Source organism: Schistocerca cancellata, chromosome 2 (assembly GCF_023864275.1).
Source record: "Schistocerca cancellata isolate TAMUIC-IGC-003103 chromosome 2, iqSchCanc2.1, whole genome shotgun sequence".
Taxonomy (NCBI): Eukaryota; Metazoa; Arthropoda; class Insecta; order Orthoptera; family Acrididae; genus Schistocerca; species Schistocerca cancellata.
Genome location: NC_064627.1, coordinates 1,053,566,586 through 1,053,589,713, shown reverse-complemented (window position 1 = coordinate 1,053,589,713; position 23,128 = coordinate 1,053,566,586). Strand labels below are relative to the sequence as shown.

General features: G+C 51.0%; 44 non-coding genes across 44 annotated transcripts; 9 read left to right on the top strand and 35 right to left on the bottom strand.

Annotated features, from left to right (window-relative positions):
* Positions 1-161: 161 nt before the first annotated feature.
* Positions 162-233, bottom strand: Trnae-uuc (transfer RNA glutamic acid (anticodon UUC)). Its single transcript has one exon. It is a non-coding gene; the product is annotated as a tRNA-Glu (tRNA).
* Positions 234-670: 437 nt separating this feature from the next.
* On the bottom strand, positions 671-743 carry Trnam-cau (transfer RNA methionine (anticodon CAU)). The gene has a single exon. It is a non-coding gene; the product is annotated as a tRNA-Met (tRNA).
* A 293-nt stretch (positions 744-1,036) lies between these two features.
* On the bottom strand, positions 1,037-1,107 carry Trnag-gcc (transfer RNA glycine (anticodon GCC)). The gene has a single exon. It is a non-coding gene; the product is annotated as a tRNA-Gly (tRNA).
* A 323-nt stretch (positions 1,108-1,430) lies between these two features.
* On the top strand, positions 1,431-1,502 carry Trnag-ucc (transfer RNA glycine (anticodon UCC)). Its single transcript has one exon. It is a non-coding gene; the product is annotated as a tRNA-Gly (tRNA).
* A 743-nt stretch (positions 1,503-2,245) lies between these two features.
* On the bottom strand, positions 2,246-2,319 carry Trnai-aau (transfer RNA isoleucine (anticodon AAU)). The gene has a single exon. It is a non-coding gene; the product is annotated as a tRNA-Ile (tRNA).
* Positions 2,320-2,576: 257 nt separating this feature from the next.
* Positions 2,577-2,648, bottom strand: Trnae-uuc (transfer RNA glutamic acid (anticodon UUC)). The gene has a single exon. It is a non-coding gene; the product is annotated as a tRNA-Glu (tRNA).
* Positions 2,649-3,085: 437 nt separating this feature from the next.
* On the bottom strand, positions 3,086-3,158 carry Trnat-cgu (transfer RNA threonine (anticodon CGU)). Its single transcript has one exon. It is a non-coding gene; the product is annotated as a tRNA-Thr (tRNA).
* Positions 3,159-3,451: 293 nt separating this feature from the next.
* Positions 3,452-3,522, bottom strand: Trnag-gcc (transfer RNA glycine (anticodon GCC)). Its single transcript has one exon. It is a non-coding gene; the product is annotated as a tRNA-Gly (tRNA).
* Positions 3,523-3,845: 323 nt separating this feature from the next.
* Trnag-ucc (transfer RNA glycine (anticodon UCC)) lies at positions 3,846-3,917 on the top strand. Its single transcript has one exon. It is a non-coding gene; the product is annotated as a tRNA-Gly (tRNA).
* Positions 3,918-4,661: 744 nt separating this feature from the next.
* Positions 4,662-4,735, bottom strand: Trnai-aau (transfer RNA isoleucine (anticodon AAU)). The gene has a single exon. It is a non-coding gene; the product is annotated as a tRNA-Ile (tRNA).
* A 257-nt stretch (positions 4,736-4,992) lies between these two features.
* Positions 4,993-5,064, bottom strand: Trnae-uuc (transfer RNA glutamic acid (anticodon UUC)). The gene has a single exon. It is a non-coding gene; the product is annotated as a tRNA-Glu (tRNA).
* Positions 5,065-5,501: 437 nt separating this feature from the next.
* Positions 5,502-5,574, bottom strand: Trnat-cgu (transfer RNA threonine (anticodon CGU)). Its single transcript has one exon. It is a non-coding gene; the product is annotated as a tRNA-Thr (tRNA).
* Positions 5,575-5,867: 293 nt separating this feature from the next.
* Trnag-gcc (transfer RNA glycine (anticodon GCC)) lies at positions 5,868-5,938 on the bottom strand. Its single transcript has one exon. It is a non-coding gene; the product is annotated as a tRNA-Gly (tRNA).
* Positions 5,939-6,261: 323 nt separating this feature from the next.
* Trnag-ucc (transfer RNA glycine (anticodon UCC)) lies at positions 6,262-6,333 on the top strand. Its single transcript has one exon. It is a non-coding gene; the product is annotated as a tRNA-Gly (tRNA).
* A 745-nt stretch (positions 6,334-7,078) lies between these two features.
* On the bottom strand, positions 7,079-7,152 carry Trnai-aau (transfer RNA isoleucine (anticodon AAU)). The gene has a single exon. It is a non-coding gene; the product is annotated as a tRNA-Ile (tRNA).
* A 257-nt stretch (positions 7,153-7,409) lies between these two features.
* Positions 7,410-7,481, bottom strand: Trnae-uuc (transfer RNA glutamic acid (anticodon UUC)). Its single transcript has one exon. It is a non-coding gene; the product is annotated as a tRNA-Glu (tRNA).
* A 437-nt stretch (positions 7,482-7,918) lies between these two features.
* Trnat-cgu (transfer RNA threonine (anticodon CGU)) lies at positions 7,919-7,991 on the bottom strand. Its single transcript has one exon. It is a non-coding gene; the product is annotated as a tRNA-Thr (tRNA).
* A 293-nt stretch (positions 7,992-8,284) lies between these two features.
* Positions 8,285-8,355, bottom strand: Trnag-gcc (transfer RNA glycine (anticodon GCC)). The gene has a single exon. It is a non-coding gene; the product is annotated as a tRNA-Gly (tRNA).
* Positions 8,356-8,678: 323 nt separating this feature from the next.
* On the top strand, positions 8,679-8,750 carry Trnag-ucc (transfer RNA glycine (anticodon UCC)). The gene has a single exon. It is a non-coding gene; the product is annotated as a tRNA-Gly (tRNA).
* A 744-nt stretch (positions 8,751-9,494) lies between these two features.
* Positions 9,495-9,568, bottom strand: Trnai-aau (transfer RNA isoleucine (anticodon AAU)). The gene has a single exon. It is a non-coding gene; the product is annotated as a tRNA-Ile (tRNA).
* A 257-nt stretch (positions 9,569-9,825) lies between these two features.
* On the bottom strand, positions 9,826-9,897 carry Trnae-uuc (transfer RNA glutamic acid (anticodon UUC)). Its single transcript has one exon. It is a non-coding gene; the product is annotated as a tRNA-Glu (tRNA).
* A 437-nt stretch (positions 9,898-10,334) lies between these two features.
* On the bottom strand, positions 10,335-10,407 carry Trnat-cgu (transfer RNA threonine (anticodon CGU)). Its single transcript has one exon. It is a non-coding gene; the product is annotated as a tRNA-Thr (tRNA).
* Positions 10,408-10,700: 293 nt separating this feature from the next.
* Positions 10,701-10,771, bottom strand: Trnag-gcc (transfer RNA glycine (anticodon GCC)). The gene has a single exon. It is a non-coding gene; the product is annotated as a tRNA-Gly (tRNA).
* Positions 10,772-11,094: 323 nt separating this feature from the next.
* Positions 11,095-11,166, top strand: Trnag-ucc (transfer RNA glycine (anticodon UCC)). Its single transcript has one exon. It is a non-coding gene; the product is annotated as a tRNA-Gly (tRNA).
* An 894-nt stretch (positions 11,167-12,060) lies between these two features.
* On the bottom strand, positions 12,061-12,134 carry Trnai-aau (transfer RNA isoleucine (anticodon AAU)). The gene has a single exon. It is a non-coding gene; the product is annotated as a tRNA-Ile (tRNA).
* Positions 12,135-12,391: 257 nt separating this feature from the next.
* On the bottom strand, positions 12,392-12,463 carry Trnae-uuc (transfer RNA glutamic acid (anticodon UUC)). Its single transcript has one exon. It is a non-coding gene; the product is annotated as a tRNA-Glu (tRNA).
* A 437-nt stretch (positions 12,464-12,900) lies between these two features.
* Positions 12,901-12,973, bottom strand: Trnat-cgu (transfer RNA threonine (anticodon CGU)). The gene has a single exon. It is a non-coding gene; the product is annotated as a tRNA-Thr (tRNA).
* A 293-nt stretch (positions 12,974-13,266) lies between these two features.
* On the bottom strand, positions 13,267-13,337 carry Trnag-gcc (transfer RNA glycine (anticodon GCC)). The gene has a single exon. It is a non-coding gene; the product is annotated as a tRNA-Gly (tRNA).
* A 323-nt stretch (positions 13,338-13,660) lies between these two features.
* Positions 13,661-13,732, top strand: Trnag-ucc (transfer RNA glycine (anticodon UCC)). The gene has a single exon. It is a non-coding gene; the product is annotated as a tRNA-Gly (tRNA).
* A 744-nt stretch (positions 13,733-14,476) lies between these two features.
* Trnai-aau (transfer RNA isoleucine (anticodon AAU)) lies at positions 14,477-14,550 on the bottom strand. The gene has a single exon. It is a non-coding gene; the product is annotated as a tRNA-Ile (tRNA).
* Positions 14,551-14,807: 257 nt separating this feature from the next.
* Positions 14,808-14,879, bottom strand: Trnae-uuc (transfer RNA glutamic acid (anticodon UUC)). The gene has a single exon. It is a non-coding gene; the product is annotated as a tRNA-Glu (tRNA).
* Positions 14,880-15,316: 437 nt separating this feature from the next.
* On the bottom strand, positions 15,317-15,389 carry Trnat-cgu (transfer RNA threonine (anticodon CGU)). The gene has a single exon. It is a non-coding gene; the product is annotated as a tRNA-Thr (tRNA).
* A 293-nt stretch (positions 15,390-15,682) lies between these two features.
* Positions 15,683-15,753, bottom strand: Trnag-gcc (transfer RNA glycine (anticodon GCC)). The gene has a single exon. It is a non-coding gene; the product is annotated as a tRNA-Gly (tRNA).
* A 323-nt stretch (positions 15,754-16,076) lies between these two features.
* Positions 16,077-16,148, top strand: Trnag-ucc (transfer RNA glycine (anticodon UCC)). Its single transcript has one exon. It is a non-coding gene; the product is annotated as a tRNA-Gly (tRNA).
* Positions 16,149-17,042: 894 nt separating this feature from the next.
* Positions 17,043-17,116, bottom strand: Trnai-aau (transfer RNA isoleucine (anticodon AAU)). The gene has a single exon. It is a non-coding gene; the product is annotated as a tRNA-Ile (tRNA).
* Positions 17,117-17,373: 257 nt separating this feature from the next.
* Trnae-uuc (transfer RNA glutamic acid (anticodon UUC)) lies at positions 17,374-17,445 on the bottom strand. The gene has a single exon. It is a non-coding gene; the product is annotated as a tRNA-Glu (tRNA).
* Positions 17,446-17,882: 437 nt separating this feature from the next.
* Trnat-cgu (transfer RNA threonine (anticodon CGU)) lies at positions 17,883-17,955 on the bottom strand. The gene has a single exon. It is a non-coding gene; the product is annotated as a tRNA-Thr (tRNA).
* A 293-nt stretch (positions 17,956-18,248) lies between these two features.
* On the bottom strand, positions 18,249-18,319 carry Trnag-gcc (transfer RNA glycine (anticodon GCC)). The gene has a single exon. It is a non-coding gene; the product is annotated as a tRNA-Gly (tRNA).
* Positions 18,320-18,642: 323 nt separating this feature from the next.
* Trnag-ucc (transfer RNA glycine (anticodon UCC)) lies at positions 18,643-18,714 on the top strand. Its single transcript has one exon. It is a non-coding gene; the product is annotated as a tRNA-Gly (tRNA).
* A 744-nt stretch (positions 18,715-19,458) lies between these two features.
* On the bottom strand, positions 19,459-19,532 carry Trnai-aau (transfer RNA isoleucine (anticodon AAU)). Its single transcript has one exon. It is a non-coding gene; the product is annotated as a tRNA-Ile (tRNA).
* A 257-nt stretch (positions 19,533-19,789) lies between these two features.
* Positions 19,790-19,861, bottom strand: Trnae-uuc (transfer RNA glutamic acid (anticodon UUC)). The gene has a single exon. It is a non-coding gene; the product is annotated as a tRNA-Glu (tRNA).
* Positions 19,862-20,298: 437 nt separating this feature from the next.
* Positions 20,299-20,371, bottom strand: Trnat-cgu (transfer RNA threonine (anticodon CGU)). Its single transcript has one exon. It is a non-coding gene; the product is annotated as a tRNA-Thr (tRNA).
* A 293-nt stretch (positions 20,372-20,664) lies between these two features.
* Positions 20,665-20,735, bottom strand: Trnag-gcc (transfer RNA glycine (anticodon GCC)). The gene has a single exon. It is a non-coding gene; the product is annotated as a tRNA-Gly (tRNA).
* Positions 20,736-21,058: 323 nt separating this feature from the next.
* Trnag-ucc (transfer RNA glycine (anticodon UCC)) lies at positions 21,059-21,130 on the top strand. Its single transcript has one exon. It is a non-coding gene; the product is annotated as a tRNA-Gly (tRNA).
* Positions 21,131-23,128: the final 1,998 nt, after the last annotated feature.

Below are 23,128 nucleotides of genomic sequence, written 5' to 3'. Positions count from 1 at the left end.
TTCTCCCTCTATGCCGCTGCTCGTAGTAATTTCGTTGCGTGCCCGTTTCTCTCGACTGTTGTCAGCTGACGTTTACGAACCAGTAGCTATAATGCGAGGAGGACGTGAAACAGCATTTCGCACGGTCAAAACTTGTCGTGATTTGTTCCGAAAAAATTCCATTCCGGTACCGGGAATCGAACCCGGGCCTCCTGGGTGAAAGCCAGGTATCCTAGCCACTAGACCACACCGGACGTGCACATCGTTCTCCGGGTTTACACCCCCTCCACTCGCTTTCCGTGTCGCACTTTCCCTGTTTGCGAGCATCTTCTCGCGCATGGCAAAAGTCTCAGTCCATTTCTTTTGGCCTCGTTGTTACAGGGGTAGGAGGAAAAGCAAAGCTGTAAGTAGTAATATTTATTTACTTATTTCGCAAGTAAAGACCTGCTGCCTGTCATTATATAGCAGGTCATACATTGTGTGACTTTACATGTTATATCATACGAAATTCAGTTTTATTACTAGTACTTTTTTTCTTGAAAATTTTACAAAAGAACTGCAACTAGTAATAACAGGAAGTAAACATTTTCACGCTGAGTCGTTGAAGCCTTGTGGATAACAAACTACTAAGTGTTTCGCTCCTTCGCAACCCCAGAGCCGTCGACTTAGCTGTGAACGACAGTAAATTAAATGCCCCGGGTGAGGATCGAACTCACGACCTTAAGATTATGAGACTTACGCGCTGCCTACTGCGCTACCGAGGCTGGCGAACGCCACACCTTCTGGAATCTTGCTAAGTACCGAATACCAGTGGTACAGAGTCTGCACTCCCTGGCTCATTTTTTCTGTTGCTACACGTGCATTCCCGGCGCGGCAGGCAACTTGCGATGTTAGGCCAACGCCAGTATGTACAATAGCACGCAAGAGTCCAAACGAGCAGTCGTGCGCGCTGCATGATTGCTTCTTTCCACACGGAATCCCGCGGTTCATTCTCATGGCTCACGCAGTTCGAGTGCGAAAGACACGCAGCACCACTATCGGAGAAAAAACAAAACGATGCATCGGCCGGGAATCGAACATGGGCCGCCCGCGTGGCAGGCGAGCATTCTACCACTGAACCACCGATGCTCAGCTAGTTCACAGCTTCCTGGTGCTTTCCGCGGCAGACGTCTGAGGGGAAAGTGGGACTGCCGTCCAGCGCCGTCGCATCCTCTCGAGAGAATGCTACAGACGCTGAATCCTGCACTGCACTGCTTAAAAATGATCGTCTAAGTACTCTTGCGGCGCACGCACGCGACGACTCTTGCCAAAGGCCGCGAAACGTGCCTAGAGACGCTGCCTGGATGAGCTCGCCTACCCCGTAACGCGCCTACAGCTACGACCACCTTCAGGCGCCGCCGACAGGCGGGAAGCAGACACAGCGCGGCTCGCGAGGCGCGCGACGGAACTGTGCGGTGGTGGTGTAATGGTCAGCATAGTTGCTTTCCAAGCAGTTGATCCGGGTTCGATTCCCGGCCACCGCTGCAGGCTTTTACTTTTGCGTATGAGTACTTTTGCCACGCGTCCTTAAATTAATGTTTCTTTGCCCATCTTACTCGCTGCACGCCACCCTCTAGCGTGTGCGTCGATTCCCCTTGAGTCTCGACTTGTCTCGACTTTGCTCAGCTGACGCGAGAGCTGACGCTCTCCAATCGGCCTATATCAAAAGGACAAGCACGCGAAACGACTGAGAGAGGTATGGCGAGGCGGGCACAACATTACTTATGCCTCGAGTAAATACCTGCTGCCTGTTATCATGTATTGTCTGATTTTACATGTTCTGTCAGACAAATTCAGTTTTATTACTAGTAGATTTCTTTTTTTTTTCTTTGTTGAAAATTTTACAACACGCTCCTTCATTTCACTGTGGCCGCACGGCGCGACTTGGCATACCGAGAGGCAAAACGTGGCGCCAGTGCCCTTGACCGAATAGCGCTGCAGCTCCGAAACCGAAGAGGAAAGAGAAATACGAATTGAAACTGTCGACAGTGCCCTATGTTCGCAGGCGGTCACCCGCCCAAGCACTGACAACGCCCGACGTCGCGCAGTTGTGGTGATCGGACGAGAAACTGTGTGTTCAGCGTGCTGTGACCAGTGAAATGTTTTAGCGCGTCCCGACAAGTCGCGTTCGGGTCCCCTATCAGCTCCCACACAATGTGACGATTTCTTTGTCACCATACTTCCACGGGGAAATCGGCGTTGCCTTTTTGAAACAGTAAAATCGTAGTGGCCCGTGGGGGGATCGAACCCACGACCTTCGCGCTATTAGCACGACGCTCTAACCAACTGAGCTAACGGGCCTCGGTACAGACAGTCTCCCATTGCTTTGCGGGAATTGCTCTGCGTATTGCCATGTAACATTTCTATGGCAGCAATCCAACAGTGGACCAGCGTCTCTTCTCCCTCTATGCCGCTGCTCGTAGTAATTTCGTTGCGTGCCCGTTTCTCTCGACTGTTGTCAGCTGACGTTTACGAACCAGTAGCTATAATGCGAGGAGGACGTGAAACAGCATTTCGCACGGTCAAAACTTGTCGTGATTTGTTCCGAAAAAATTCCATTCCGGTACCGGGAATCGAACCCGGGCCTCCTGGGTGAAAGCCAGGTATCCTAGCCACTAGACCACACCGGACGTGCACATCGTTCTCCGGGTTTACACCCCCTCCACTCGCTTTCCGTGTCGCACTTTCCCTGTTTGCGAGCATCTTCTCGCGCATGGCAAAAGTCTCAGTCCATTTCTTTTGGCCTCGTTGTTACAGGGGTAGGAGGAAAAGCAAAGCTGTAAGTAGTAATATTTATTTACTTATTTCGCAAGTAAAGACCTGCTGCCTGTCATTATATAGCAGGTCATACATTGTGTGACTTTACATGTTATATCATACGAAATTCAGTTTTATTACTAGTACTTTTTTTCTTGAAAATTTTACAAAAGAACTGCAACTAGTAATAACAGGAAGTAAACATTTTCACGCTGAGTCGTTGAAGCCTTGTGGATAACAAACTACTAAGTGTTTCGCTCCTTCGCAACCCCAGAGCCGTCGACTTAGCTGTGAACGACAGTAAATTAAATGCCCCGGGTGAGGATCGAACTCACGACCTTAAGATTACGAGACTTACGCGCTGCCTACTGCGCTACCGAGGCTGGCGAACGCCACACCTTCTGGAATCTTGCTAAGTACCGAATACCAGTGGTACAGAGTCTGCACTCCCTGGCTCATTTTTTCTGTTGCTACACGTGCATTCCCGGCGCGGCAGGCAACTTGCGATGTTAGGCCAACGCCAGTATGTACAATAGCACGCAAGAGTCCAAACGAGCAGTCGTGCGCGCTGCATGATTGCTTCTTTCCACACGGAATCCCGCGGTTCATTCTCATGGCTCGCGCAGTTCGAGTGCGAAAGACACGCAGCACCACTATCGGAGAAAAAACAAAACGATGCATCGGCCGGGAATCGAACATGGGCCGCCCGCGTGGCAGGCGAGCATTCTACCACTGAACCACCGATGCTCAGCTAGTTCACAGCTTCCTGGTGCTTTCCGCGGCAGACGTCTGAGGGGAAAGTGGGACTGCCGTCCAGCGCCGTCGCATCCTCTCGAGAGAATGCTACAGACGCTGAATCCTGCACTGCACTGCTTAAAAATGATCGTCTAAGTACTCTTGCGGCGCACGCACGCGACGACTCTTGCCAAAGGCCGCGAAACGTGCCTAGAGACGCTGCCTGGATGAGCTCGCCTACCCCGTAACGCGCCTACAGCTACGACCACCTTCAGGCGCCGCCGACAGGCGGGAAGCAGACACAGCGCGGCTCGCGAGGCGCGCGACGGAACTGTGCGGTGGTGGTGTAATGGTCAGCATAGTTGCTTTCCAAGCAGTTGATCCGGGTTCGATTCCCGGCCACCGCTGCAGGCTTTTACTTTTGCGTATGAGTACTTTTGCCACGCGTCCTTAAATTAATGTTTCTTTGCCCATCTTACTCGCTGCACGCCACCCTCTAGCGTGTGCGTCGATTCCCCTTGAGTCTCGACTTGTCTCGACTTTGCTCAGCTGACGCGAGAGCTGACGCTCTCCAATCGGCCTATATCAAAAGGACAAGCACGCGAAACGACTGAGAGAGGTATGGCGAGGCGGGCACAACATTACTTATGCCTCGAGTAAATACCTGCTGCCTGTTATCATGTATTGTCTGATTTTACATGTTCTGTCAGACAAATTCAGTTTTATTACTAGTAGATTTCTTTTTTTTTTTCTTTGTTGAAAATTTTACAACACGCTCCTTCATTTCACTGTGGCCGCACGGCGCGACTTGGCATACCGAGAGGCAAAACGTGGCGCCAGTGCCCTTGACCGAATAGCGCTGCAGCTCCGAAACCGAAGAGGAAAGAGAAATACGAATTGAAACTGTCGACAGTGCCCTATGTTCGCAGGCGGTCACCCGCCCAAGCACTGACAACGCCCGACGTCGCGCAGTTGTGGTGATCGGACGAGAAACTGTGTGTTCAGCGTGCTGTGACCAGTGAAATGTTTTAGCGCGTCCCGACAAGTCGCGTTCGGGTCCCCTATCAGCTCCCACACAATGTGACGATTTCTTTGTCACCATACTTCCACGGGGAAATCGGCGTTGCCTTTTTGAAACAGTAAAATCGTAGTGGCCCGTGGGGGGATCGAACCCACGACCTTCGCGCTATTAGCACGACGCTCTAACCAACTGAGCTAACGGGCCTCGGTACAGACAGTCTCCCATTGCTTTGCGGGAATTGCTCTGCGTATTGCCATGTAACATTTCTATGGCAGCAATCCAACAGTGGACCAGCGTCTCTTCTCCCTCTATGCCGCTGCTCGTAGTAATTTCGTTGCGTGCCCGTTTCTCTCGACTGTTGTCAGCTGACGTTTACGAACCAGTAGCTATAATGCGAGGAGGACGTGAAACAGCATTTCGCACGGTCAAAACTTGTCGTGATTTGTTCCGAAAAAATTCCATTCCGGTACCGGGAATCGAACCCGGGCCTCCTGGGTGAAAGCCAGGTATCCTAGCCACTAGACCACACCGGACGTGCACATCGTTCTCCGGGTTTACACCCCCTCCACTCGCTTTCCGTGTCGCACTTTCCCTGTTTGCGAGCATCTTCTCGCGCATGGCAAAAGTCTCAGTCCATTTCTTTTGGCCTCGTTGTTACAGGGGTAGGAGGAAAAGCAAAGCTGTAAGTAGTAATATTTATTTACTTATTTCGCAAGTAAAGACCTGCTGCCTGTCATTATATAGCAGGTCATACATTGTGTGACTTTACATGTTATATCATACGAAATTCAGTTTTATTACTAGTACTTTTTTTCTTGAAAATTTTACAAAAGAACTGCAACTAGTAATAACAGGAAGTAAACATTTTCACGCTGAGTCGTTGAAGCCTTGTGGATAACAAACTACTAAGTGTTTCGCTCCTTCGCAACCCCAGAGCCGTCGACTTAGCTGTGAACGACAGTAAATTAAATGCCCCGGGTGAGGATCGAACTCACGACCTTAAGATTACGAGACTTACGCGCTGCCTACTGCGCTACCGAGGCTGGCGAACGCCACACCTTCTGGAATCTTGCTAAGTACCGAATACCAGTGGTACAGAGTCTGCACTCCCTGGCTCATTTTTTCTGTTGCTACACGTGCATTCCCGGCGCGGCAGGCAACTTGCGATGTTAGGCCAACGCCAGTATGTACAATAGCACGCAAGAGTCCAAACGAGCAGTCGTGCGCGCTGCATGATTGCTTCTTTCCACACGGAATCCCGCGGTTCATTCTCATGGCTCACGCAGTTCGAGTGCGAAAGACACGCAGCACCACTATCGGAGAAAAAACAAAACGATGCATCGGCCGGGAATCGAACATGGGCCGCCCGCGTGGCAGGCGAGCATTCTACCACTGAACCACCGATGCTCAGCTAGTTCACAGCTTCCTGGTGCTTTCCGCGGCAGACGTCTGAGGGGAAAGTGGGACTGCCGTCCAGCGCCGTCGCATCCTCTCGAGAGAATGCTACAGACGCTGAATCCTGCACTGCACTGCTTAAAAATGATCGTCTAAGTACTCTTGCGGCGCACGCACGCGACGACTCTTGCCAAAGGCCGCGAAACGTGCCTAGAGACGCTGCCTGGATGAGCTCGCCTACCCCGTAACGCGCCTACAGCTACGACCACCTTCAGGCGCCGCCGACAGGCGGGAAGCAGACACAGCGCGGCTCGCGAGGCGCGCGACGGAACTGTGCGGTGGTGGTGTAATGGTCAGCATAGTTGCTTTCCAAGCAGTTGATCCGGGTTCGATTCCCGGCCACCGCTGCAGGCTTTTACTTTTGCGTATGAGTACTTTTGCCACGCGTCCTTAAATTAATGTTTCTTTGCCCATCTTACTCGCTGCACGCCACCCTCTAGCGTGTGCGTCGATTCCCCTTGAGTCTCGACTTGTCTCGACTTTGCTCAGCTGACGCGAGAGCTGACGCTCTCCAATCGGCCTATATCAAAAGGACAAGCACGCGAAACGACTGAGAGAGGTATGGCGAGGCGGGCACAACATTACTTATGCCTCGAGTAAATACCTGCTGCCTGTTATCATGTATTGTCTGATTTTACATGTTCTGTCAGACAAATTCAGTTTTATTACTAGTAGATTTCTTTTTTTTTTTTCTTTGTTGAAAATTTTACAACACGCTCCTTCATTTCACTGTGGCCGCACGGCGCGACTTGGCATACCGAGAGGCAAAACGTGGCGCCAGTGCCCTTGACCGAATAGCGCTGCAGCTCCGAAACCGAAGAGGAAAGAGAAATACGAATTGAAACTGTCGACAGTGCCCTATGTTCGCAGGCGGTCACCCGCCCAAGCACTGACAACGCCCGACGTCGCGCAGTTGTGGTGATCGGACGAGAAACTGTGTGTTCAGCGTGCTGTGACCAGTGAAATGTTTTAGCGCGTCCCGACAAGTCGCGTTCGGGTCCCCTATCAGCTCCCACACAATGTGACGATTTCTTTGTCACCATACTTCCACGGGGAAATCGGCGTTGCCTTTTTGAAACAGTAAAATCGTAGTGGCCCGTGGGGGGATCGAACCCACGACCTTCGCGCTATTAGCACGACGCTCTAACCAACTGAGCTAACGGGCCTCGGTACAGACAGTCTCCCATTGCTTTGCGGGAATTGCTCTGCGTATTGCCATGTAACATTTCTATGGCAGCAATCCAACAGTGGACCAGCGTCTCTTCTCCCTCTATGCCGCTGCTCGTAGTAATTTCGTTGCGTGCCCGTTTCTCTCGACTGTTGTCAGCTGACGTTTACGAACCAGTAGCTATAATGCGAGGAGGACGTGAAACAGCATTTCGCACGGTCAAAACTTGTCGTGATTTGTTCCGAAAAAATTCCATTCCGGTACCGGGAATCGAACCCGGGCCTCCTGGGTGAAAGCCAGGTATCCTAGCCACTAGACCACACCGGACGTGCACATCGTTCTCCGGGTTTACACCCCCTCCACTCGCTTTCCGTGTCGCACTTTCCCTGTTTGCGAGCATCTTCTCGCGCATGGCAAAAGTCTCAGTCCATTTCTTTTGGCCTCGTTGTTACAGGGGTAGGAGGAAAAGCAAAGCTGTAAGTAGTAATATTTATTTACTTATTTCGCAAGTAAAGACCTGCTGCCTGTCATTATATAGCAGGTCATACATTGTGTGACTTTACATGTTATATCATACGAAATTCAGTTTTATTACTAGTACTTTTTTTCTTGAAAATTTTACAAAAGAACTGCAACTAGTAATAACAGGAAGTAAACATTTTCACGCTGAGTCGTTGAAGCCTTGTGGATAACAAACTACTAAGTGTTTCGCTCCTTCGCAACCCCAGAGCCGTCGACTTAGCTGTGAACGACAGTAAATTAAATGCCCCGGGTGAGGATCGAACTCACGACCTTAAGATTACGAGACTTACGCGCTGCCTACTGCGCTACCGAGGCTGGCGAACGCCACACCTTCTGGAATCTTGCTAAGTACCGAATACCAGTGGTACAGAGTCTGCACTCCCTGGCTCATTTTTTCTGTTGCTACACGTGCATTCCCGGCGCGGCAGGCAACTTGCGATGTTAGGCCAACGCCAGTATGTACAATAGCACGCAAGAGTCCAAACGAGCAGTCGTGCGCGCTGCATGATTGCTTCTTTCCACACGGAATCCCGCGGTTCATTCTCATGGCTCACGCAGTTCGAGTGCGAAAGACACGCAGCACCACTATCGGAGAAAAAACAAAACGATGCATCGGCCGGGAATCGAACATGGGCCGCCCGCGTGGCAGGCGAGCATTCTACCACTGAACCACCGATGCTCAGCTAGTTCACAGCTTCCTGGTGCTTTCCGCGGCAGACGTCTGAGGGGAAAGTGGGACTGCCGTCCAGCGCCGTCGCATCCTCTCGAGAGAATGCTACAGACGCTGAATCCTGCACTGCACTGCTTAAAAATGATCGTCTAAGTACTCTTGCGGCGCACGCACGCGACGACTCTTGCCAAAGGCCGCGAAACGTGCCTAGAGACGCTGCCTGGATGAGCTCGCCTACCCCGTAACGCGCCTACAGCTACGACCACCTTCAGGCGCCGCCGACAGGCGGGAAGCAGACACAGCGCGGCTCGCGAGGCGCGCGACGGAACTGTGCGGTGGTGGTGTAATGGTCAGCATAGTTGCTTTCCAAGCAGTTGATCCGGGTTCGATTCCCGGCCACCGCTGCAGGCTTTTACTTTTGCGTATGAGTACTTTTGCCACGCGTCCTTAAATTAATGTTTCTTTGCCCATCTTACTCGCTGCACGCCACCCTCTAGCGTGTGCGTCGATTCCCCTTGAGTCTCGACTTGTCTCGACTTTGCTCAGCTGACGCGAGAGCTGACGCTCTCCAATCGGCCTATATCAAAAGGACAAGCACGCGAAACGACTGAGAGAGGTATGGCGAGGCGGGCACAACATTACTTATGCCTCGAGTAAATACCTGCTGCCTGTTATTATGTATTGTCTGATTTTACATGTTCTGTCAGACAAATTCAGTTTTATTACTAGTAGATTTCTTTTTTTTTTTCTTTGTTGAAAATTTTACAACACGCTCCTTCATTTCACTGTGGCCGCACGGCGCGACTTGGCATACCGAGAGGCAAAACGTGGCGCCAGTGCCCTTGACCGAATAGCGCTGCAGCTCCGAAACCGAAGAGGAAAGAGAAATACGAATTGAAACTGTCGACAGTGCCCTATGTTCGCAGGCGGTCACCCGCCCAAGCACTGACAACGCCCGACGTCGCGCAGTTGTGGTGATCGGACGAGAAACTGTGTGTTCAGCGTGCTGTGACCAGTGAAATGTTTTAGCGCGTCCCGACAAGTCGCGTTCGGGTCCCCTATCAGCTCCCACACAATGTGACGATTTCTTTGTCACCATACTTCCACGGGGAAATCGGCGTTGCCTTTTTGAAACAGTAAAATCGTAGTGGCCCGTGGGGGGATCGAACCCACGACCTTCGCGCTATTAGCACGACGCTCTAACCAACTGAGCTAACGGGCCTCGGTACAGACAGTCTCCCATTGCTTTGCGGGAATTGCTCTGCGTATTGCCATGTAACATTTCTATGGCAGCAATCCAACAGTGGACCAGCGTCTCTTCTCCCTCTATGCCGCTGCTCGTAGTAATTTCGTTGCGTGCCCGTTTCTCTCGACTGTTGTCAGCTGACGTTTACGAACCAGTAGCTATAATGCGAGGAGGACGTGAAACAGCATTTCGCACGGTCAAAACTTGTCGTGATTTGTTCCGAAAAAATTCCATTCCGGTACCGGGAATCGAACCCGGGCCTCCTGGGTGAAAGCCAGGTATCCTAGCCACTAGACCACACCGGACGTGCACATCGTTCTCCGGGTTTACACCCCCTCCACTCGCTTTCCGTGTCGCACTTTCCCTGTTTGCGAGCATCTTCTCGCGCATGGCAAAAGTCTCAGTCCATTTCTTTTGGCCTCGTTGTTACAGGGGTAGGAGGAAAAGCAAAGCTGTAAGTAGTAATATTTATTTACTTATTTCGCAAGTAAAGACCTGCTGCCTGTCATTATATAGCAGGTCATACATTGTGTGACTTTACATGTTATATCATACGAAATTCAGTTTTATTACTAGTACTTTTTTTCTTGAAAATTTTACAAAAGAACTGCAACTAGTAATAACAGGAAGTAAACATTTTCACGCTGAGTCGTTGAAGCCTTGTGGATAACAAACTACTAAGTGTTTCGCTCCTTCGCAACCCCAGAGCCGTCGACTTAGCTGTGAACGACAGTAAATTAAATGCCCCGGGTGAGGATCGAACTCACGACCTTAAGATTACGAGACTTACGCGCTGCCTACTGCGCTACCGAGGCTGGCGAACGCCACACCTTCTGGAATCTTGCTAAGTACCGAATACCAGTGGTACAGAGTCTGCACTCCCTGGCTCATTTTTTCTGTTGCTACACGTGCATTCCCGGCGCGGCAGGCAACTTGCGATGTTAGGCCAACGCCAGTATGTACAATAGCACGCAAGAGTCCAAACGAGCAGTCGTGCGCGCTGCATGATTGCTTCTTTCCACACGGAATCCCGCGGTTCATTCTCATGGCTCACGCAGTTCGAGTGCGAAAGACACGCAGCACCACTATCGGAGAAAAAACAAAACGATGCATCGGCCGGGAATCGAACATGGGCCGCCCGCGTGGCAGGCGAGCATTCTACCACTGAACCACCGATGCTCAGCTAGTTCACAGCTTCCTGGTGCTTTCCGCGGCAGACGTCTGAGGGGAAAGTGGGACTGCCGTCCAGCGCCGTCGCATCCTCTCGAGAGAATGCTACAGACGCTGAATCCTGCACTGCACTGCTTAAAAATGATCGTCTAAGTACTCTTGCGGCGCACGCACGCGACGACTCTTGCCAAAGGCCGCGAAACGTGCCTAGAGACGCTGCCTGGATGAGCTCGCCTACCCCGTAACGCGCCTACAGCTACGACCACCTTCAGGCGCCGCCGACAGGCGGGAAGCAGACACAGCGCGGCTCGCGAGGCGCGCGACGGAACTGTGCGGTGGTGGTGTAATGGTCAGCATAGTTGCTTTCCAAGCAGTTGATCCGGGTTCGATTCCCGGCCACCGCTGCAGGCTTTTACTTTTGCGTATGAGTACTTTTGCCACGCGTCCTTAAATTAATGTTTCTTTGCCCATCTTACTCGCTGCACGCCACCCTCTAGCGTGTGCGTCGATTCCCCTTGAGTCTCGACTTGTCTCGACTTGTCTCGACTTGTCTCGACTTGTCTCGACTTGTCTCGACTTGTCTCGACTTGTCTCGACTTGTCTCGACTTGTCTCGACTTGTCTCGACTTGTCTCGACTTGTCTCGACTTGTCTCGACTTGTCTCGACTTGTCTCGACTTGTCTCGACTTTGCTCAGCTGACGCGAGAGCTGACGCTCTCCAATCGGCCTATATCAAAAGGACAAGCACGCGAAACGACTGAGAGAGGTATGGCGAGGCGGGCACAACATTACTTATGCCTCGAGTAAATACCTGCTGCCTGTTATCATGTATTGTCTGATTTTACATGTTCTGTCAGACAAATTCAGTTTTATTACTAGTAGATTTCTTTTTTTTTTTCTTTGTTGAAAATTTTACAACACGCTCCTTCATTTCACTGTGGCCGCACGGCGCGACTTGGCATACCGAGAGGCAAAACGTGGCGCCAGTGCCCTTGACCGAATAGCGCTGCAGCTCCGAAACCGAAGAGGAAAGAGAAATACGAATTGAAACTGTCGACAGTGCCCTATGTTCGCAGGCGGTCACCCGCCCAAGCACTGACAACGCCCGACGTCGCGCAGTTGTGGTGATCGGACGAGAAACTGTGTGTTCAGCGTGCTGTGACCAGTGAAATGTTTTAGCGCGTCCCGACAAGTCGCGTTCGGGTCCCCTATCAGCTCCCACACAATGTGACGATTTCTTTGTCACCATACTTCCACGGGGAAATCGGCGTTGCCTTTTTGAAACAGTAAAATCGTAGTGGCCCGTGGGGGGATCGAACCCACGACCTTCGCGCTATTAGCACGACGCTCTAACCAACTGAGCTAACGGGCCTCGGTACAGACAGTCTCCCATTGCTTTGCGGGAATTGCTCTGCGTATTGCCATGTAACATTTCTATGGCAGCAATCCAACAGTGGACCAGCGTCTCTTCTCCCTCTATGCCGCTGCTCGTAGTAATTTCGTTGCGTGCCCGTTTCTCTCGACTGTTGTCAGCTGACGTTTACGAACCAGTAGCTATAATGCGAGGAGGACGTGAAACAGCATTTCGCACGGTCAAAACTTGTCGTGATTTGTTCCGAAAAAATTCCATTCCGGTACCGGGAATCGAACCCGGGCCTCCTGGGTGAAAGCCAGGTATCCTAGCCACTAGACCACACCGGACGTGCACATCGTTCTCCGGGTTTACACCCCCTCCACTCGCTTTCCGTGTCGCACTTTCCCTGTTTGCGAGCATCTTCTCGCGCATGGCAAAAGTCTCAGTCCATTTCTTTTGGCCTCGTTGTTACAGGGGTAGGAGGAAAAGCAAAGCTGTAAGTAGTAATATTTATTTACTTATTTCGCAAGTAAAGACCTGCTGCCTGTCATTATATAGCAGGTCATACATTGTGTGACTTTACATGTTATATCATACGAAATTCAGTTTTATTACTAGTACTTTTTTTCTTGAAAATTTTACAAAAGAACTGCAACTAGTAATAACAGGAAGTAAACATTTTCACGCTGAGTCGTTGAAGCCTTGTGGATAACAAACTACTAAGTGTTTCGCTCCTTCGCAACCCCAGAGCCGTCGACTTAGCTGTGAACGACAGTAAATTAAATGCCCCGGGTGAGGATCGAACTCACGACCTTAAGATTACGAGACTTACGCGCTGCCTACTGCGCTACCGAGGCTGGCGAACGCCACACCTTCTGGAATCTTGCTAAGTACCGAATACCAGTGGTACAGAGTCTGCACTCCCTGGCTCATTTTTTCTGTTGCTACACGTGCATTCCCGGCGCGGCAGGCAACTTGCGATGTTAGGCCAACGCCAGTATGTACAATAGCACGCAAGAGTCCAAACGAGCAGTCGTGCGCGCTGCATGATTGCTTCTTTCCACACGGAATCCCGCGGTTCATTCTCATGGCTCACGCAGTTCGAGTGCGAAAGACACGCAGCACCACTATCGGAGAAAAAACAAAACGATGCATCGGCCGGGAATCGAACCCGGGCCGCCCGCGTGGCAGGCGAGCATTCTACCACTGAACCACCGATGCTCAGCTAGTTCACAGCTTCCTGGTGCTTTCCGCGGCAGACGTCTGAGGGGAAAGTGGGACTGCCGTCCAGCGCCGTCGCATCCTCTCGAGAGAATGCTACAGACGCTGAATCCTGCACTGCACTGCTTAAAAATGATCGTCTAAGTACTCTTGCGGCGCACGCACGCGACGACTCTTGCCAAAGGCCGCGAAACGTGCCTAGAGACGCTGCCTGGATGAGCTCGCCTACCCCGTAACGCGCCTACAGCTACGACCACCTTCAGGCGCCGCCGACAGGCGGGAAGCAGACACAGCGCGGCTCGCGAGGCGCGCGACGGAACTGTGCGGTGGTGGTGTAATGGTCAGCATAGTTGCTTTCCAAGCAGTTGATCCGGGTTCGATTCCCGGCCACCGCTGCAGGCTTTTACTTTTGCGTATGAGTACTTTTGCCACGCGTCCTTAAATTAATGTTTCTTTGCCCATCTTACTCGCTGCACGCCACCCTCTAGCGTGTGCGTCGATTCCCCTTGAGTCTCGACTTGTCTCGACTTTGCTCAGCTGACGCGAGAGCTGACGCTCTCCAATCGGCCTATATCAAAAGGACAAGCACGCGAAACGACTGAGAGAGGTATGGCGAGGCGGGCACAACATTACTTATGCCTCGAGTAAATACCTGCTGCCTGTTATCATGTATTGTCTGATTTTACATGTTCTGTCAGACAAATTCAGTTTTATTACTAGTAGATTTCTTTTTTTTTTTCTTTGTTGAAAATTTTACAACACGCTCCTTCATTTCACTGTGGCCGCACGGCGCGACTTGGCATACCGAGAGGCAAAACGTGGCGCCAGTGCCCTTGACCGAATAGCGCTGCAGCTCCGAAACCGAAGAGGAAAGAGAAATACGAATTGAAACTGTCGACAGTGCCCTATGTTCGCAGGCGGTCACCCGCCCAAGCACTGACAACGCCCGACGTCGCGCAGTTGTGGTGATCGGACGAGAAACTGTGTGTTCAGCGTGCTGTGACCAGTGAAATGTTTTAGCGCGTCCCGACAAGTCGCGTTCGGGTCCCCTATCAGCTCCCACACAATGTGACGATTTCTTTGTCACCATACTTCCACGGGGAAATCGGCGTTGCCTTTTTGAAACAGTAAAATCGTAGTGGCCCGTGGGGGGATCGAACCCACGACCTTCGCGCTATTAGCACGACGCTCTAACCAACTGAGCTAACGGGCCTCGGTACAGACAGTCTCCCATTGCTTTGCGGGAATTGCTCTGCGTATTGCCATGTAACATTTCTATGGCAGCAATCCAACAGTGGACCAGCGTCTCTTCTCCCTCTATGCCGCTGCTCGTAGTAATTTCGTTGCGTGCCCGTTTCTCTCGACTGTTGTCAGCTGACGTTTACGAACCAGTAGCTATAATGCGAGGAGGACGTGAAACAGCATTTCGCACGGTCAAAACTTGTCGTGATTTGTTCCGAAAAAATTCCATTCCGGTACCGGGAATCGAACCCGGGCCTCCTGGGTGAAAGCCAGGTATCCTAGCCACTAGACCACACCGGACGTGCACATCGTTCTCCGGGTTTACACCCCCTCCACTCGCTTTCCGTGTCGCACTTTCCCTGTTTGCGAGCATCTTCTCGCGCATGGCAAAAGTCTCAGTCCATTTCTTTTGGCCTCGTTGTTACAGGGGTAGGAGGAAAAGCAAAGCTGTAAGTAGTAATATTTATTTACTTATTTCGCAAGTAAAGACCTGCTGCCTGTCATTATATAGCAGGTCATACATTGTGTGACTTTACATGTTATATCATACGAAATTCAGTTTTATTACTAGTACTTTTTTTCTTGAAAATTTTACAAAAGAACTGCAACTAGTAATAACAGGAAGTAAACATTTTCACGCTGAGTCGTTGAAGCCTTGTGGATAACAAACTACTAAGTGTTTCGCTCCTTCGCAACCCCAGAGCCGTCGACTTAGCTGTGAACGACAGTAAATTAAATGCCCCGGGTGAGGATCGAACTCACGACCTTAAGATTACGAGACTTACGCGCTGCCTACTGCGCTACCGAGGCTGGCGAACGCCACACCTTCTGGAATCTTGCTAAGTACCGAATACCAGTGGTACAGAGTCTGCACTCCCTGGCTCATTTTTTCTGTTGCTACACGTGCATTCCCGGCGCGGCAGGCAACTTGCGATGTTAGGCCAACGCCAGTATGTACAATAGCACGCAAGAGTCCAAACGAGCAGTCGTGCGCGCTGCATGATTGCTTCTTTCCACACGGAATCCCGCGGTTCATTCTCATGGCTCACGCAGTTCGAGTGCGAAAGACACGCAGCACCACTATCGGAGAAAAAACAAAACGATGCATCGGCCGGGAATCGAACATGGGCCGCCCGCGTGGCAGGCGAGCATTCTACCACTGAACCACCGATGCTCAGCTAGTTCACAGCTTCCTGGTGCTTTCCGCGGCAGACGTCTGAGGGGAAAGTGGGACTGCCGTCCAGCGCCGTCGCATCCTCTCGAGAGAATGCTACAGACGCTGAATCCTGCACTGCACTGCTTAAAAATGATCGTCTAAGTACTCTTGCGGCGCACGCACGCGACGACTCTTGCCAAAGGCCGCGAAACGTGCCTAGAGACGCTGCCTGGATGAGCTCGCCTACCCCGTAACGCGCCTACAGCTACGACCACCTTCAGGCGCCGCCGACAGGCGGGAAGCAGACACAGCGCGGCTCGCGAGGCGCGCGACGGAACTGTGCGGTGGTGGTGTAATGGTCAGCATAGTTGCTTTCCAAGCAGTTGATCCGGGTTCGATTCCCGGCCACCGCTGCAGGCTTTTACTTTTGCGTATGAGTACTTTTGCCACGCGTCCTTAAATTAATGTTTCTTTGCCCATCTTACTCGCTGCACGCCACCCTCTAGCGTGTGCGTCGATTCCCCTTGAGTCTCGACTTGTCTCGACTTGTCTCGACTTGTCTCGACTTGTCTCGACTTGTCTCGACTTGTCTCGACTTGTCTCGACTTGTCTCGACTTGTCTCGACTTGTCTCGACTTGTCTCGACTTGTCTCGACTTGTCTCGACTTGTCTCGACTTGTCTCGACTTGTCTCGACTTTGCTCAGCTGACGCGAGAGCTGACGCTCTCCAATCGGCCTATATCAAAAGGACAAGCACGCGAAACGACTGAGAGAGGTATGGCGAGGCGGGCACAACATTACTTATGCCTCGAGTAAATACCTGCTGCCTGTTATCATGTATTGTCTGATTTTACATGTTCTGTCAGACAAATTCAGTTTTATTACTAGTAGATTTCTTTTTTTTTTTCTTTGTTGAAAATTTTACAACACGCTCCTTCATTTCACTGTGGCCGCACGGCGCGACTTGGCATACCGAGAGGCAAAACGTGGCGCCAGTGCCCTTGACCGAATAGCGCTGCAGCTCCGAAACCGAAGAGGAAAGAGAAATACGAATTGAAACTGTCGACAGTGCCCTATGTTCGCAGGCGGTCACCCGCCCAAGCACTGACAACGCCCGACGTCGCGCAGTTGTGGTGATCGGACGAGAAACTGTGTGTTCAGCGTGCTGTGACCAGTGAAATGTTTTAGCGCGTCCCGACAAGTCGCGTTCGGGTCCCCTATCAGCTCCCACACAATGTGACGATTTCTTTGTCACCATACTTCCACGGGGAAATCGGCGTTGCCTTTTTGAAACAGTAAAATCGTAGTGGCCCGTGGGGGGATCGAACCCACGACCTTCGCGCTATTAGCACGACGCTCTAACCAACTGAGCTAACGGGCCTCGGTACAGACAGTCTCCCATTGCTTTGCGGGAATTGCTCTGCGTATTGCCATGTAACATTTCTATGGCAGCAATCCAACAGTGGACCAGCGTCTCTTCTCCCTCTATGCCGCTGCTCGTAGTAATTTCGTTGCGTGCCCGTTTCTCTCGACTGTTGTCAGCTGACGTTTACGAACCAGTAGCTATAATGCGAGGAGGACGTGAAACAGCATTTCGCACGGTCAAAACTTGTCGTGATTTGTTCCGAAAAAATTCCATTCCGGTACCGGGAATCGAACCCGGGCCTCCTGGGTGAAAGCCAGGTATCCTAGCCACTAGACCACACCGGACGTGCACATCGTTCTCCGGGTTTACACCCCCTCCACTCGCTTTCCGTGTCGCACTTTCCCTGTTTGCGAGCATCTTCTCGCGCATGGCAAAAGTCTCAGTCCATTTCTTTTGGCCTCGTTGTTACAGGGGTAGGAGGAAAAGCAAAGCTGTAAGTAGTAATATTTATTTACTTATTTCGCAAGTAAAGACCTGCTGCCTGTCATTATATAGCAGGTCATACATTGTGTGACTTTACATGTTATATCATACGAAATTCAGTTTTATTACTAGTACTTTTTTTCTTGAAAATTTTACAAAAGAACTGCAACTAGTAATAACAGGAAGTAAACATTTTCACGCTGAGTCGTTGAAGCCTTGTGGATAACAAACTACTAAGTGTTTCGCTCCTTCGCAACCCCAGAGCCGTCGACTTAGCTGTGAACGACAGTAAATTAAATGCCCCGGGTGAGGATCGAACTCACGACCTTAAGATTACGAGACTTACGCGCTGCCTACTGCGCTACCGAGGCTGGCGAACGCCACACCTTCTGGAATCTTGCTAAGTACCGAATACCAGTGGTACAGAGTCTGCACTCCCTGGCTCATTTTTTCTGTTGCTACACGTGCATTCCCGGCGCGGCAGGCAACTTGCGATGTTAGGCCAACGCCAGTATGTACAATAGCACGCAAGAGTCCAAACGAGCAGTCGTGCGCGCTGCATGATTGCTTCTTTCCACACGGAATCCCGCGGTTCATTCTCATGGCTCACGCAGTTCGAGTGCGAAAGACACGCAGCACCACTATCGGAGAAAAAACAAAACGATGCATCGGCCGGGAATCGAACCCGGGCCGCCCGCGTGGCAGGCGAGCATTCTACCACTGAACCACCGATGCTCAGCTAGTTCACAGCTTCCTGGTGCTTTCCGCGGCAGACGTCTGAGGGGAAAGTGGGACTGCCGTCCAGCGCCGTCGCATCCTCTCGAGAGAATGCTACAGACGCTGAATCCTGCACTGCACTGCTTAAAAATGATCGTCTAAGTACTCTTGCGGCGCACGCACGCGACGACTCTTGCCAAAGGCCGCGAAACGTGCCTAGAGACGCTGCCTGGATGAGCTCGCCTACCCCGTAACGCGCCTACAGCTACGACCACCTTCAGGCGCCGCCGACAGGCGGGAAGCAGACACAGCGCGGCTCGCGAGGCGCGCGACGGAACTGTGCGGTGGTGGTGTAATGGTCAGCATAGTTGCTTTCCAAGCAGTTGATCCGGGTTCGATTCCCGGCCACCGCTGCAGGCTTTTACTTTTGCGTATGAGTACTTTTGCCACGCGTCCTTAAATTAATGTTTCTTTGCCCATCTTACTCGCTGCACGCCACCCTCTAGCGTGTGCGTCGATTCCCCTTGAGTCTCGACTTGTCTCGACTTTGCTCAGCTGACGCGAGAGCTGACGCTCTCCAATCGGCCTATATCAAAAGGACAAGCACGCGAAACGACTGAGAGAGGTATGGCGAGGCGGGCACAACATTACTTATGCCTCGAGTAAATACCTGCTGCCTGTTATCATGTATTGTCTGATTTTACATGTTCTGTCAGACAAATTCAGTTTTATTACTAGTAGATTTCTTTTTTTTTTTCTTTGTTGAAAATTTTACAACACGCTCCTTCATTTCACTGTGGCCGCACGGCGCGACTTGGCATACCGAGAGGCAAAACGTGGCGCCAGTGCCCTTGACCGAATAGCGCTGCAGCTCCGAAACCGAAGAGGAAAGAGAAATACGAATTGAAACTGTCGACAGTGCCCTATGTTCGCAGGCGGTCACCCGCCCAAGCACTGACAACGCCCGACGTCGCGCAGTTGTGGTGATCGGACGAGAAACTGTGTGTTCAGCGTGCTGTGACCAGTGAAATGTTTTAGCGCGTCCCGACAAGTCGCGTTCGGGTCCCCTATCAGCTCCCACACAATGTGACGATTTCTTTGTCACCATACTTCCACGGGGAAATCGGCGTTGCCTTTTTGAAACAGTAAAATCGTAGTGGCCCGTGGGGGGATCGAACCCACGACCTTCGCGCTATTAGCACGACGCTCTAACCAACTGAGCTAACGGGCCTCGGTACAGACAGTCTCCCATTGCTTTGCGGGAATTGCTCTGCGTATTGCCATGTAACATTTCTATGGCAGCAATCCAACAGTGGACCAGCGTCTCTTCTCCCTCTATGCCGCTGCTCGTAGTAATTTCGTTGCGTGCCCGTTTCTCTCGACTGTTGTCAGCTGACGTTTACGAACCAGTAGCTATAATGCGAGGAGGACGTGAAACAGCATTTCGCACGGTCAAAACTTGTCGTGATTTGTTCCGAAAAAATTCCATTCCGGTACCGGGAATCGAACCCGGGCCTCCTGGGTGAAAGCCAGGTATCCTAGCCACTAGACCACACCGGACGTGCACATCGTTCTCCGGGTTTACACCCCCTCCACTCGCTTTCCGTGTCGCACTTTCCCTGTTTGCGAGCATCTTCTCGCGCATGGCAAAAGTCTCAGTCCATTTCTTTTGGCCTCGTTGTTACAGGGGTAGGAGGAAAAGCAAAGCTGTAAGTAGTAATATTTATTTACTTATTTCGCAAGTAAAGACCTGCTGCCTGTCATTATATAGCAGGTCATACATTGTGTGACTTTACATGTTATATCATACGAAATTCAGTTTTATTACTAGTACTTTTTTTCTTGAAAATTTTACAAAAGAACTGCAACTAGTAATAACAGGAAGTAAACATTTTCACGCTGAGTCGTTGAAGCCTTGTGGATAACAAACTACTAAGTGTTTCGCTCCTTCGCAACCCCAGAGCCGTCGACTTAGCTGTGAACGACAGTAAATTAAATGCCCCGGGTGAGGATCGAACTCACGACCTTAAGATTACGAGACTTACGCGCTGCCTACTGCGCTACCGAGGCTGGCGAACGCCACACCTTCTGGAATCTTGCTAAGTACCGAATACCAGTGGTACAGAGTCTGCACTCCCTGGCTCATTTTTTCTGTTGCTACACGTGCATTCCCGGCGCGGCAGGCAACTTGCGATGTTAGGCCAACGCCAGTATGTACAATAGCACGCAAGAGTCCAAACGAGCAGTCGTGCGCGCTGCATGATTGCTTCTTTCCACACGGAATCCCGCGGTTCATTCTCATGGCTCACGCAGTTCGAGTGCGAAAGACACGCAGCACCACTATCGGAGAAAAAACAAAACGATGCATCGGCCGGGAATCGAACATGGGCCGCCCGCGTGGCAGGCGAGCATTCTACCACTGAACCACCGATGCTCAGCTAGTTCACAGCTTCCTGGTGCTTTCCGCGGCAGACGTCTGAGGGGAAAGTGGGACTGCCGTCCAGCGCCGTCGCATCCTCTCGAGAGAATGCTACAGACGCTGAATCCTGCACTGCACTGCTTAAAAATGATCGTCTAAGTACTCTTGCGGCGCACGCACGCGACGACTCTTGCCAAAGGCCGCGAAACGTGCCTAGAGACGCTGCCTGGATGAGCTCGCCTACCCCGTAACGCGCCTACAGCTACGACCACCTTCAGGCGCCGCCGACAGGCGGGAAGCAGACACAGCGCGGCTCGCGAGGCGCGCGACGGAACTGTGCGGTGGTGGTGTAATGGTCAGCATAGTTGCTTTCCAAGCAGTTGATCCGGGTTCGATTCCCGGCCACCGCTGCAGGCTTTTACTTTTGCGTATGAGTACTTTTGCCACGCGTCCTTAAATTAATGTTTCTTTGCCCATCTTACTCGCTGCACGCCACCCTCTAGCGTGTGCGTCGATTCCCCTTGAGTCTCGACTTGTCTCGACTTTGCTCAGCTGACGCGAGAGCTGACGCTCTCCAATCGGCCTATATCAAAAGGACAAGCACGCGAAACGACTGAGAGAGGTATGGCGAGGCGGGCACAACATTACTTATGCCTCGAGTAAATACCTGCTGCCTGTTATCATGTATTGTCTGATTTTACATGTTCTGTCAGACAAATTCAGTTTTATTACTAGTAGATTTCTTTTTTTTTTTCTTTGTTGAAAATTTTACAACACGCTCCTTCATTTCACTGTGGCCGCACGGCGCGACTTGGCATACCGAGAGGCAAAACGTGGCGCCAGTGCCCTTGACCGAATAGCGCTGCAGCTCCGAAACCGAAGAGGAAAGAGAAATACGAATTGAAACTGTCGACAGTGCCCTATGTTCGCAGGCGGTCACCCGCCCAAGCACTGACAACGCCCGACGTCGCGCAGTTGTGGTGATCGGACGAGAAACTGTGTGTTCAGCGTGCTGTGACCAGTGAAATGTTTTAGCGCGTCCCGACAAGTCGCGTTCGGGTCCCCTATCAGCTCCCACACAATGTGACGATTTCTTTGTCACCATACTTCCACGGGGAAATCGGCGTTGCCTTTTTGAAACAGTAAAATCGTAGTGGCCCGTGGGGGGATCGAACCCACGACCTTCGCGCTATTAGCACGACGCTCTAACCAACTTTTTTTTTTTTTTTTTTTATTTTTTTTTTTTTTTTTTTTTTTTTTTTTTTTTTTTTTTTGTTTTTCTCTGTTTTCGGGCCTCCATCCACCCCTTCTAGCCCGTCCTCACGCTCGCCAAAAGTGCCTTCATCGGCTCGGCTTCTCCGCCATTGGCAAAAATCTTCGTTGAAATAAAAAATTTATCGTGAAACAAATGGATTCTCTTCAGTATCCATGTGGTGATTTGGGTATGCCACTATATGTGATGTGGAAAATAAAGCAAATGAAATCTTCTGCAGGACTGTAAGAAAACTTATCACTTTCCATGGGAGACTGAATGTATGAAAATAAACGTGGTGATGCTGGAGTCTTCCACAGCAAGAAGGAACAACTCTTCTCTTCCTATGACAGGAGAAGGTGAAACACAACATAAATACGTCTTCTTTCCAAGCAACGAATCTTACTAATTGAATAAACAAGAAAAGAATAATTTATAATTTGTATATTAGATCTGCAAAATTCGACGGGGATCTCGTAGAACAGCCTCGCAGTGCTCTCGACATGAGAGGCAGCATCCCCCAAAGCAGCACCACTGTCGGGGTGGTCCGTTGCATATTCGTGGCCGTTCGATCGCCGACATCCGAATCCTAATTGCGACTATCATAGTCGTGAAAGGGCCATCCATCAGAGGTTTCGAAATGCGACGTCGCCCTGGAGGAATATCTCTCTACGTCAACGTTCGGAGGAGAAAGAAAGCATACTTTTCTCTATATTTGTCCATTCGTTGAAGTTTCTGGTGTTGAGTTATTAGGTATAGCCAATAGTCTTCTTTATTTTTTTCTGGCGCCGATAATATATAATACACCGTCTGACCTTGAAGCCAATTGACTGCTCGTCGTTTTGCCGGGGGGTATGGAACTGCATCAGGAGTGAGGAGTCCAGCTGGAGTAATCATCCTAGGTGCAGTACGCAGCATACTTGAGAGCTTCCGTGCAAAGAGAAGCCAAATGTCCTGCACACTGTCGCATAGAAAGCGATGTTCGATGGTATCGAGTAGAGTACAGTGAACGCAATTCGGAGCGTCTGCCAAGTGGATCATGTGTAGTTTGGAATTTGTCGGTATGATCCTATTGACCGCCATGTACCATGTAGACCGCACCTGCGATGGTAAGTGTGCGTCATGAATGTTTTCCCAGATCTTGGCCCAGTTGCAG